Source organism: Amblyraja radiata, chromosome 1, assembly GCF_010909765.2.
Source record: "Amblyraja radiata isolate CabotCenter1 chromosome 1, sAmbRad1.1.pri, whole genome shotgun sequence".
Classification (NCBI taxonomy): Eukaryota; Metazoa; Chordata; class Chondrichthyes; order Rajiformes; family Rajidae; genus Amblyraja; species Amblyraja radiata.
Window position 1 is genome coordinate 168,922,706 of NC_045956.1, and position 13,104 is coordinate 168,935,809.

The window sequence follows — 13,104 nt, forward strand, 5'->3', positions numbered from 1 at the left end:
CAGAGGGCAGTGGAGGCCAAATCACTGGATGGATTTAAGAGAGAGTTAGATAGAGCTCTAGGGGCTAGTGGAGTCAAGGGATATGGGGTGAAGGCAGGCACGGGTTATTGATAGGGGATGATCAGCCATGATCACAATGAATGGCGGTGCTGGCTCGAAGGACCGAATGGCCTCCTCCTGCACCTATTTTCTATGTTTCTATCATATGGATGATACCAAACAAGAGGTCATTAAAACAGTTTTAAATGGCACAGGATAGACACAGGATAGATACATTTACTGTTGGTTTGATAGGGTTTAAGATATGGATGCAGCTCTTATCGAGTCCTGAGCATTTAGAACCAGAGAGTTCCATATGGTTCTGTCGGGCGGTATTGTAATCAGATTCAAATTCAGATTGTCAGCATTCTTTGTCACTGAAATAAAAAATAATCGTAAGGTTTCTCCTTAATTGGCTGTGATATTACTTAGATCTTCATTTGTTGAAATACAATTGTTGGCATACACCAAAAAGCAAAATCATGGAGGAACTCAGCGGGTCAGGCAGCCTCTGTGGAGGGAAATGGACAGGCAATGTTCAGTTGAAGACTGAACTGCTGTCAACGATGCTCTTGTGTTGAGCAGGTTGTGCGATGCCCGTAGCTCCCTGTGAGTGGATGGATGTGGGTGACATTTATGAAGCTGACCATCACCACTATGTGGAAGCCAATAAGGATGTGTATTAAACAATGGTCTTTGTAGTCCATGTTCCCAAAATGATTGAATAAAAATTTACATGAAAAATATGATAAAAAGATCACCAAGAACTGCTGTTTGTCCTTTTCAGTGCAAGTAAAATTTTAATATTGTGGTTAAGGGCATGGTAAATGTCCTATAATGTGGAGAAATGTGAGATCATGCAATAAACAATGTGATGAATGATCAGGCAACATCTATGGAGGGAAATGTGCAGTAGAGGGATATTTCTGGTCGAGACCATTCATCTGTTCAGATGAAGGGTTCCTCCAGAAGATTGTTTGTTGCACCAGATTCCAGCATCAACAGTCTCTAGTGCCTCAGTGAGATCAATCATCCACTTTGGTATTAAAAATAGAAAGTCAGAGGTTTATTAAATGATAAATGATTGCATGGTGATTAGTGTGGGTGTCAGAGGTTATGGGGAGAATGCAGGCCAATAGGGTTGAGAGAAAAATAGATCAGCCATGATTGAATGGTGGAGCAGAATTGATGGACCGAATGGCCTAATTCTGCTCTTATGAGCTTATGATCTTCAGAGAGGCTTTGGGTGTCCAAGTGCATGAATCACTGAAGATTAACAGATGGGTTCAGCAAGCAATCAGGAAGGAAAATGGCAATAGACCAGATCTGCCATCATTAATATTTGGAATTAAATTATAAACATGCTAATCTGTGTTAATCGCGTAACATTATGACCCTGGCTAAGAAGGCATCGAGAGGATTATATGTTCTGACCTGTCTTCTGTTCTCACATTGACTCGCCCACACAGGAGAAGGTGGGGTAGAGGTGGGTGTCTATGCTTTAAGATCGTGCCATCTGGTGGCACAATATAAGCCTTCCGTGACCAATAAGTAGTTCAGGGATTGAATTGTTAAGGAGCCCAGGCCAGGAATATTATTGTTTAAATTACGGGTTGCCTTTGTTTTATCATTTAATTTTCAATAGTTGTGATTATTTAAGAGTGACCGTGCTTGTTTAATAACTCTGAGGCACCCCATTGCTCCTTCTTTTTCAATTACTGTTGAATTCACTGCCTTCTTATTGTTCATTTAAAAAAAAAGTTAGCATGACATTTACAAGGCTGTTGCCAGGATTTGCGGGCCTGAGCTATAGGGAGAGGCTAGGCAGGCTATACTTTATTCTTTGGAGCACAGGAGGCTGAGGGGTGATCTTTTTGAGGTGTATAAGATAATGAGGGGAATAGATTGGGTAAATGCACAGTCTTTTACCCAGAGTAGGGGAATCAAGAACCAGAGGTCATAGCTTTGAGGTGAGAGTGAAAGATTTAATAAGAACCTGAGGGGCAACCTTTTCCCACAGAGGGTGATGGGTATATGGAACGAGCTGCCAGAGGAGACAACATTTATAAAATATTTGGACAGGTATATGGAGAGGAAAGGTTTAGAGGGATATGGGCCAAATGCAAGCAGGTGGGACCAGTGTAGATGGGGGCATCTTGGTCGGCATGGGCAGGTTGGGCTGAAGGGCCTGTTTCTGTACTGTATGATTCTATGACATTACTTACGTGTATATAAAACTGCCATTATGTACTTGCTGCTTTTTTGTTATTTTTCTCTGTTGATGTCCATGTACTGATACACCGTTTTTTTTTCCTGTTATAATTCTCCAAATAATGGAAATGTAGTTGTTGATCTACCACTGAAAATTGTGCTACATCTGAAAGATACAGTTTCTCGTTAGTTTAAAATGTATCCAATTTTTAGAGACTTAATTTCATGCTTAATAAGGCACTGCCCATTAGTTTAAAATTCATTGATCTATTGTCTTTGGGAATTATGTAAGGATCTCTGGGATTATAAATAAGAGACACACACAAGAGACACCAGAGACTGGAAACTTTGAGGGAGAAAAATACTGATGGAGGAACTCAGCGGGTCAAGGGCCTGTCCCACTTTCTCGACCTTATTCACGACCTCTGCCGAGTTTGCCCTTGACTCATACTCGCAGCATGGTCGTCACGAGGTCGTAGGAAGTCATAGGAGGTCATAGGTAGGTCGTAGCAGGCCGTGATGCTAGTCGTAGGTACTCGTGGCATCAAGTAGGTCGGGGTGTTTTTTCTAGCCTGATGAAAAATGTCCACGAGTAAAAAAGGTCGTGAATTAGGTCATGAAAGTGGGACAGGCCCTTCAGGCAGCTTCTGTAGCGGGAAATGGACAGATGACTCTTCGGGCCATAACCTTCTCCAAACTGCCTGAAGGAGGATCCCACTCAAAAAGTCTTCTGTCCATTTCCCTCCACAGATGCTGCTTGGCTTGCTGAATTCTTCCAGCAGTTTATTTTTTTGCACTGGAATTTGATAATTGCACAAGGACTGCGGTCAGCTTTTAAATGGAAATATTTATTTTGCACAATTTTTCATCATAACACACTGATTTTAATGCTTTAGACTTAGAAATTATATTGTAGAATTACATTGTACAATTACTTTACCTTGATTTTTTTGACAGGGTGAGATTTGTTTGAAATGTACACAAGTACTGTAAAACCCGACAAATCTTCACTGTACCTGTCAAACTATATTCACATTCATTCATGTAAAAATAACCTTATTAGCCATTGGATCAAATCCTCAGTTGTTGGTTTTTTATGCCGACTACAGTGATATTGTTACAGTGCAGAACTTGTTTTTTACATATTCAATTCTGTCAAATGGTATTACAAAACGATTGTTGATATGAGATGAATGCAACAGAAAACCTTTTACACATTTTTAAGGCAATAAAAATGTATCTTAACATTTCATGAAATATTCATGATTTAACACGAAAATATAGATCTGATCAAAAGAGTTATCTAAAAATACCAATTATATAAAGCTTTGGCTGAGAACACTAAAACTGACATACAAAATTCCTCTTGTCAAATAGTTATTTTTTTCAGTTGATCATAAGGTCTTAAGGAATAGGAATAGAATTAGGCCATTTGGCCCATCAAGTCTACTCCACCATTCAATCATGGCTGATCCATCTCTCCCCCCTAACCCCATTCTCCTGCTTTCTCCCCATAACCTCGGTGTCAGAGGAACTAATCAAGAATCTATCTCTGCCTTAAATATCAACTGACTTGGCCTCCACAGCCTTCTGTGGCAAAGAATTCCACAGATTCACCACCCTCTGACTAAAGAAATTTCTCCCCATCTCCTTCCTAAAAGAACGTCCTTTAATTCTGAGGCTGACCTCTTGTCCCAGACTCTCCCACTAGTGGAAACATCCTCTCCATATCCACTCTATCTAAACCTTTCACTATTCCGTATGTTTCAATGAGGTCCCCCCTCATTCTTCTAAACTCCAGCATGTACAGGCCCAGTGCTGAAAAACGCTCATCATAGGTTAACCGTTAACCTACTAATTCCTGGGATCATTCGTGTAAACCCCCTCTGGACCCTCTCTAGAGCCAGCACATCCTTCCTCAGATACGGTGCCGAAAAATCACAATATTCCAAATGCGGCCGTACCAGCACCTTAAAGAGCCTCAAGGTTACATCCCTGTTTTTGTATACAAGCCCTCTTGAAATAAATGCTAGCATTGAGTTTGCTTTCTTTACTACCGATTCGACTTGCAGATTAAATTTATGGGATTCCTGCACCAGCACTCCCAAGTCCTTTTGCACCTCAGATTTCTGGATTCTCACCCCATTTATAAAATAGTCTACGCCTTTATTCCTATTACCAAAATGCATGAGTCCACTCATTGCTACACGTTATTCCATCTGCCACTTCCCTGCCCACTCTCCCAACCTGTCCAAGTCCTTATGCAGAGTCACTACTTTCTCTACACTACCTGCCCTTCCACCTATTTTTGTATCATCCGCAAACTCCAAATCATTAATATACAACGTGAAGAGTAGCGGCCAATCTGCTAATGAAACTGTGGGAACACCTGTCTTTGAAACACATTAAATCATATCATTATTGAAATAGTAAACGGAAACAAGCCATTTCAAACATAGAACAGTAAACACAGAAATTGGTCCTTTGGCTCACAATGTTTGCACCGATCGTGATGTCAAGTTGAACTGATCTCATCTGCCTGTAACTGATCTATCTATATATTACTAAAACTCTCATCTTGACCACTTCCTGTCTGCGTTGTAATTAAATTTGCGCAAAACGATCGCCACCTCACTCACCATTATTCTCCACCTTACTCACCATTCTCCTCTGCTGCAAGTCGAATAAGTTTGGTGAAATAGTACAAAAGTTATGTTCCCCCTCCCCCACTACCACCCCTCCCCTACCTCCCCTCCCCCACGCCCCCCTCCCCCATGCCCCCCTCCCCCACATCCAAGGTTTTATAAAATTGGAGTCTATCCTCCCTGCTATCAATGCCCTACCGATGAAGATCAGTACTCCATAAGTCTTCCCGACCATGTTGTCCACTAATGCCTTCAAAGATGTATGAACTTATATTCTAAAGTCCCTCTGTTCCTCAATACACTTATGACCCTACCATTCATGGTACATATTCTAGACTCATTTGTGCTCCCAAAATGCATCACCATATTTTGTCTGAATTAAACTCAATTTGCCATTTTTCAACCAATTTCACGAACACACTGATATCTTTGCAGTCTAAAACTACTTTCCACACTATCAACAACTCTACCAATTTTTGTGCCATCTGCAAACTGGCTGATCTTGCCTCCCACATCCACACATTCATGTACATTACATTACATTGCAAACAGCAAGGGTCCCAGCATAGATCTTAGCAGGACACCACTAGTCACAGCCCGTTACCATCACCCTCTGTTTCGAATTGCTTTGTAGCTTTTAGTTTAGTTTAATTTAGGTTCGAGGAACAGCAAGGAAACAGGCCCTTCGGCCCACCGAGTCTGTGCCGACTAGTGATCCCCACACACTAACGCTATCCTGCACACTAGGGCCAATTTACAATTATACCAAACCAATTAACCTACAAACCTGTACGTTTTTGGCGTGTGGGAGGAAATCGGAGCACCCGGAGAAAACCCGGGCGGTCATGGGGAGAATGTACAAATTCCGTATAGACCGCACCCATAGTCAGGATCGAACCCGGGTCTCTGGTGCTGAACGGCAGCAACTCTACTGCTGTGCCACCGTGCCGTCCCATATGTATATGCAGGGAATGGAAGGATAAAGTTTATGCGCAGGCAGATAAAACTTGGTCTTAGCATCATGTTCGGCACAGACATTGTGGGCCTTCCACATTTTCCTTCACTGCATATTTATCCAATTCCCTCTTGAAGGTCACAATAGTATCCACCTTCATACATGTTCCTGAAGTCTATTCCAGATGCCAACACATGCTGTGTAAAGAAAGGAAGTTGTTTCCGATCATGGCACAATGGTGTCACAATACAATACAATTCAATTTATTGTCATTTGGACCCCTTCAGGTCCAAACGAAATGTCGTTTCTGCAGCCATACATTACAAACAAATAGACCCAAGACACAACATAATTTACATAAACATCCATCACATTGCTGTGATGGAAGGCCAAAAAAACTTCTCTCTCCACTGCACTCTCCCCCCCGATGTCAGAGTCAAAGTCAAAGCCCCCGGCGGGCGATGGCGATTGTCCCGCGGCCATTAAAGCCACGCCGGGTGATGCAGGGTCGCACACCGGGTCTTGATGTTAGAGCCCCCGGCGGGCGCTCGCAGTCCCGCGGCCATTCCAAGCCGCGCGGGGCGATGATGTAAGGCCCCGCTCCAGGAGCTCTTCAACCCCGCAACTCGGGCGGGAGAAGTCGCCGTTGCGGAAGCCCCGAAAAGCGGTCTCCCTCCAGGGACCCGCGGGCTCCCGGTGCCGCCCGCCAAACCCGCAGTTGCAGCCTCCGAATCTCCGGGGGTCGGGCCGCAGCAGCGTCCACCACAGCTCCACCCGCTCTGGACTCGGCCAGCTCCGCGACGGTGAGGTGAGTAGTCGGCACCACAGCCCCCGGTCTTCCTGTTGGAGGCCGCTCCTCGTTGCAGCCCCAACGACAACGGAGACCCGACAAAGAAAAGGTCGGGTCTCCCGTGCAGGGAGAGATTTAAAAGTTACCCCCTCCCCCCCACACACATACCCCAACAAAAAATAACAAAAACTACATAAAAACAAAGACATAAAATAATAAAAACGCAGACGGACTGCAGAGGCCGCTGCTGACGAAAGTCGCGCCGCCCGCCGCATGGTGACTCTTGCCTGCTGGTCCCAGAAGGAGGATATACTATCACCTGGTACACAACAATGCTGGAGAAACTCAGCAGGTGCAGCAGCATCTATGGAGCCATCCATATCCTATGGAGCCATTCCAGCATCTGCAGTTCCTTCTTATATACTATCACCTGTTATAATACTCCTCTCCATTAAATCCCTATTGTGCTTGAGTTTGGGTTGATTGCATTTATGTATAGTATTATCTGATTTGATTGGATAGCATGAGAAACAAAGAGTTTCACTGTATCTCAGTACAGGTGAAAATAATATTAAACTTTAACCTAAATCTCATGTCACTCTTCCCCTTTATTATCCATCATTCAATATTTGTTGGTCTTAACTCTTTGCTGCATAATTCCTGTGTTTATTATAATGATACATTTTAAACCAGGATTGCTCATAGTTGCTTGCCAAACCATGATTCATGTTTAAAATGTGATTCAGTATCTTTAATGATCTGTGTAGTGCAGTCCGTCATTGTTAGTGATTGAGAAACAATATAATATAATAAACACAGGAATGATGCAGCAAAGAGTAAAGACCAGCAAATATTGGATAATGGATACTGGGAGTTGTACAAGGAACTAATCCAATTGAGGAGGTCATAAATTGTGAGATGTTGAAAATGTAAACACATTAGTGAGCAGTGGCTTATGCAAAATAAACTTCCAAATGATACACATTGCATTAACTCCCAGGCACTGCATGGATGAGCGAACCATAACACATCATCTTTCATAAATGGCTCTTACCCTCGTCGTGTGTACTTATTTGTACAACCTTTCACTCATTTTTTTTTTTTATTCCGATGAAATCTGACTGTGTTGCTGATTGTGGACATGTTGCAGCAGCAGTTTTTACCAAGAAATCCTGGGATGATGAATGTGGTGTCAAGTACCTGGATGTGAAAACGGTCTGAAAAACAGTGAGAAATAAGTTAACCTGTAAATACATGCTCTCGCATTGTGAAGTATTCTTGAACATATAACATGCTATGGGCACAAAGTTTGTGACCTGGTTTGCAGCAGACCGGGCATAATGTAGTCATTCAATTTTCCTGATTATTCATTAGAATTCCGACCATTTTGGCAAATGAAGTACAAGCTAATTGGAACACATTTGAAAAGTGTGGTAGAAAGGGAGACCTGGACCATCAAGCACTATTTACACAAATCATACAAACATAGAAAAATAAGTGCAGGAGTAGGCCATTCGACCCTTCGAGCCAGCACCACCATTCAATATGATCATCTAAAATCAGTACCTCATTCCTGCTTCCCCCCCCCATATCCTTTGATTCCTTTAGCCCTAAGAGCTAAATCTAACTTGCTCTTGAAAACATCCAGTGAATTGGCCTCCACTGCCTTCTGTAGCAGAATATTTCACAGAATCACAACTCTCTGTGTGAAGAAGTTTTTCCTCATCTCAGTTCTAAATGGCCTACCCCTTATTCTTAAACTGTGACCCCTGGTTCTGGACTCCCCCCACATCGGGAACATTTTTCCTGCATCTAGCCTGTTTGCGATATATATAAATGACTTGGACATAAATTTAGATGTGTTGGTTAGTAACTCGGCAGATGACACCAACGTTGCTGGGGTTGCAGACTGTGAGGAAGGCTGTCAAAGTGTGCAGTGGAATGTGGATCAACTATAGAAATAGGCAGAGAAATGGCTGATGGAGTTGAATCCGAGCAAATGTGAGGTTGCACTTTGTAAGATCGAATGCAAGGGGAAAGTATACAGTTAATGACAAGACCTTCAGTAGCCTTAATATTTAGAAAGATCTTTAGAAAGACCATGCCCATAGCTCCTTGAAAGAGGAAACACAAGTAGATAGATTGGTCAAGAAGGTTGGGGTATTGTGCCTAAAAGTCAAGAAGTTATGATGCAGCTTGATTGGACTTTGGTTAGGCCACATTTGGAATCTAGCATGCAGTTCTGGTTGCCCCATGACAGGAAGGGTGTGCTTGGACAGGATGCAGAAGAGGTTTACCAGAATGCTGCCTGGATTACAAGGTACTGTATTAGCTATAACGAGAGGTTGGGTAGAGTTGGATTGCTTTCTCTGCAATTCCGTAGAGTAAGGTGAGACATGATGAATATAAAATTATGAGAGGCATAGATAGGATAAGCAATCAGAAACTGCTTCCAGCGTGGAGATCTCAAAGACAAGGTGGCATCGTTTAAGGTGAAAGGAGCAAAGTTCAAAGGAGATGTGTGGGGCAAGTATTTTACACAGAGGATGTTGTGTGCATGGAATGTGCTGCCAGGGCTAGTGGTGGAGGCAGATCTAAAAGTGACGTACACGAGGCGTTTAGATAGGCAGATGGATATGCAGAGAACGGAGAGATATGAGTCATGTGCAGGCAGATGAGATTATTTAATTGCAACAGGTTTAGTACAGACATTGTGGGTGGTAGGGCTTATTCCTATGCTGCACTTTTCTATATTCTATGTTCAATTGTGTAAAACTCAAGTTGCTTGGTTGCCTTCTCAGAATTCACCAATGGCAAATGGTGCCTGTATTGTGTCGCAGCCAAGGGATGCAAGTCAGAAATATCTTTAAATTTATCATCCATCCATTCAACTATGATCTTGTGCACTTATGGTTTGCATGGTTTTTCTATTTGCGCAAAAACGGTACACAATAGCGCTATGGTTTTTTGCCACCTTACTCACCATTCTCCTGTGCTGCAAGTGCAACTAATTTTGTTCCGATCGGTGTAGTGAAATGCTTATTGTCATTGCCGCACATTAAAAAGAATACAACTTAACAATAATAAAGACATTTAAACATAAAACCATCCCCCCACAATGGTTCCCCATTATGAGGGAAGGCACAAAGTCCAGTCCCTATCCGCTAGGGGGCGCCACCCTGTATGATATGGCTGCCCAGCCTGCAGCTGTCCGTTTTTTCATCTCTTTTTTTTATTTTTAGTTAGTTAAAGTGTTTTGTTCTGGAGTTCTAGTCTTTTTTTATGTGGGGGGTGGGGGGGGGAAGGGGGAAACTGCTTTCTAGGGTCCCTACCTGGTCGGAGAGGCAGCTTTTCTCCGGGCTGCAATTTCGACCCGTCCTCGCGGCCTACCAGCGGGCCTGGAGTGGCGTTTCCTGTTGGGGACCGCCCAGAACCTCGGCTTCGGTGGCGGCACAGCGCTGGAGCGTTATCGCGGAGCGGGTGATGTCTTGCCCGGGTCGCCGCGCTGGAGCTCCGGTGAGCTGGGACTGCCGATGAAACATTGCGGAGCTGCGGGACTGTGGAGCGGCCAGCTGCGGGTGGCGGCGCTGATTTTAACATCAGGAGCCTGGGATCTCTCACCGAGATCGCCAGTGGTGGAGCCCCATCTCAAGTAAGGAGGCGGCCGTTCCAGGTGTCCCTTGCCACTGAGAGGATTCTCCCGGAGAGGACCCTGAAAAGCAGTCCCCCCCCCCCCCCCCCCCGCCTCATCCTGGGTCCTAATCCTTCCTCTACCAAAGTCCACAATCAGTTCATTGGTTTTACTGATATTAAGAGCCAGGTTGTTGTGCTGGCACCATTTGGTCAATCGGTCAGTCTCACTTCTATACTCTGACTCATAACCCTCTGTAATTCGTGCAACAACGGTGGTGTCGTCGGCGATCTTGAAGATGGAGTTCGCACTATGTCCGGCTACACAGTCATGAGTATAGAGTGAGTAGAGCAGGGGGCTGAGCACACAGCCTTGAGGTGCTCCCGTACTAACAGACTGTGGTCTGTGGATGAGGAAGTCAAGGATCCAATTGCGGAGGAATGCGCAATTCCTCCAAATATGCCCCATTTCCTTACAGGGAATGGCACCTTGGGCGCTCCGATGTCCAGAAAATCACGCCCATCCTGCTGGACACAGAAGCTCCCGTCAACTACATCCTCCCAGTCCAGCATCATCATCAGCTGGCGCCGGAGGGAAAGAACTTTGCGCAGCTCCTTCCTGTGGAACACCTGGGATATCGGGGTAATATCTGTGAATACCGTCCCCAGGGTGTGAGAATGAGGGCCTTGTTTGTGATGCAGGGCGGGACGTTGGACAGGACCACACGCTGCGCGGTGGTCACCAAGGAATCGACCTGCAGGAATGTTCCCCCCACTGAGATCCCTTTACTCACGGACGCCTTCACCCGCTCAACGGACTCGAGGATGAACACGGCGTACCCGAACATCCTGCCCATGTACAGGACGCCTGCGGGCTTGGCTGCCACGGCCACGACAGCCGCGGGCTCACCAGCTCGCTGAACTTCATCGTCTAGGTTCATCTGGGGGGGCAAGTAGCACCTTATACCATGCTTGAAAGGCAGGGTTCCTCATGGGGAACCGGGCCCCCAAGGGGAGCAGCTGAAGCAGCCACCTCTGCATAACTCACGGAAGACCCCGATCCCCAGAACACTGCATGGTATCAGGTGCTACAATTTAAGCAAAGCACTTAAACAAAGTGCCAGACATACATGGACAGTCCAAATAGCCCGGGGCCAAGTCCACACACAAAACAATATGGAACTGTTCAAGGGAGGGAGGCAAGCTGGTGTTGCCTCCAACGTTGATAATGGCGGCTCCCACGAAAAACTGCTCCGTCACCACCTCTTCGCCCGACTATCTTTGCTCTCCTGCGTTCCCTGGCGAGCTGCTAACCTTTGCAGATAAACCCAGTTGGCCTTTACTGCTCCTGCAGCAACTAAAGGGATTTGCCTGCAGTCTTTGTTGTTGGAAGCCTCCTATCTCTGCTGGAGTTGCCGAGAGAAAGGAGGCTTCGTCATCTCCAGGTTCCAAGGCCGCAGAAGGAGGTCGAGACGGTGCGGTCCCACACCGCACGAAAACCAGAACGGCCTGTTCAGCATCGACGAGGCAGTAAGCAGGGGTTGTTCCGGACGCAGGTGTAAAAGTCCAGAAAAGACTTTCTCCCCCTTTTGGTGCGCCACAGTTTCCTAGCAGGTTGCCAGCAACAGGTAGTGGGAGCTACGCAGTTAGCTGATAATACTGCTCGCAGTCCCAAAATATGCACACACTTTAAAACAAATCTCTGCAGCGTCGCAGCGATACATAAAGATGTTTAAATGTACTATTGTACCTCCTCCGAATTACAAAAAGATGTTTAAACACACTCTTTGTTATGTTTGGACAGGAGCTCCGCAATACCACACCTCCTCGCGTAACCAGCTTTTTTTGGTATCAAAAATAATTAATTTAATTACGAACACGATACAAAAACTAAAAAAAAACTAAAAACCGTGGCAACACACCCACCACCACAGTACAAAATCACAAAATTATCCAAATTTTCAAAGAACTATGTTACAATCCTAACAAATATACTACATAACCACTATACAACTATGTCCCTCTCTAACACCTCCCGGGCACGGACGTAACCTCGGAGAAGGGGAAAGCATCTTGCTCGGGCAAAGCCCTCTTCCGCCTGGCGCTGTGACTTGCGGATGGCCAGCTTGACTAAGAGCAACCCAATCAGGACATCTTTGGCCCTGCCCACTCCCTAGAACCCGTCACCAGTCCTTTGGTCGCTGACAGCAGAGCCACTCCTCCCCCTTCAGACCCTAGATGGAGTGGAGGTGCTCTTTGCCCTCCGGACCCTGGCTACAAGGGGGACAACAACAACAATCTGTTTTATTTGTCACATTGCACACAAAGTGCAAGTGAAATGAATTTGCCAGCAGCGGTACAATGAAAAAGAACACACAAAAACACACTAAAAATTTAACACAAACATCCACCACAGCATTGATCACTGCGGTGGAAAGCACAAATATTGGCCAGTCCTCCTCCATTTTCCCCCGTGGTCGGGACCTCAACCCTCCGCAGCCGTCGCTGCGGGCGTCCAGATCTGCAGACAGGGTAAAAAGTCCAGGTAAGTCCTGAAACGGTGCCTCCCCCACCGGAGACCGCGGCTTCAAGTTGGTGTAGGCCGCAGGCCGGCGGTCGGAGATTTAAAGTTCGTGCCGCAGCCAGAAGCACCGCAGACCGCAGGGCCGGCAGTCGAAGCTCCCCTGCAGGGATCCCCGGCGAGGGAACCCGCTCCTGATGGTAAGTCGCCGCCGCGCCCGCGGGCCAGCAGTGGTGGCTACTTCTTCTCCCCGGATCCCCCATGAGGGATCCCAGGCTGCGGACGCCGCGCCATCTGGAGCTCCGCAGACCGC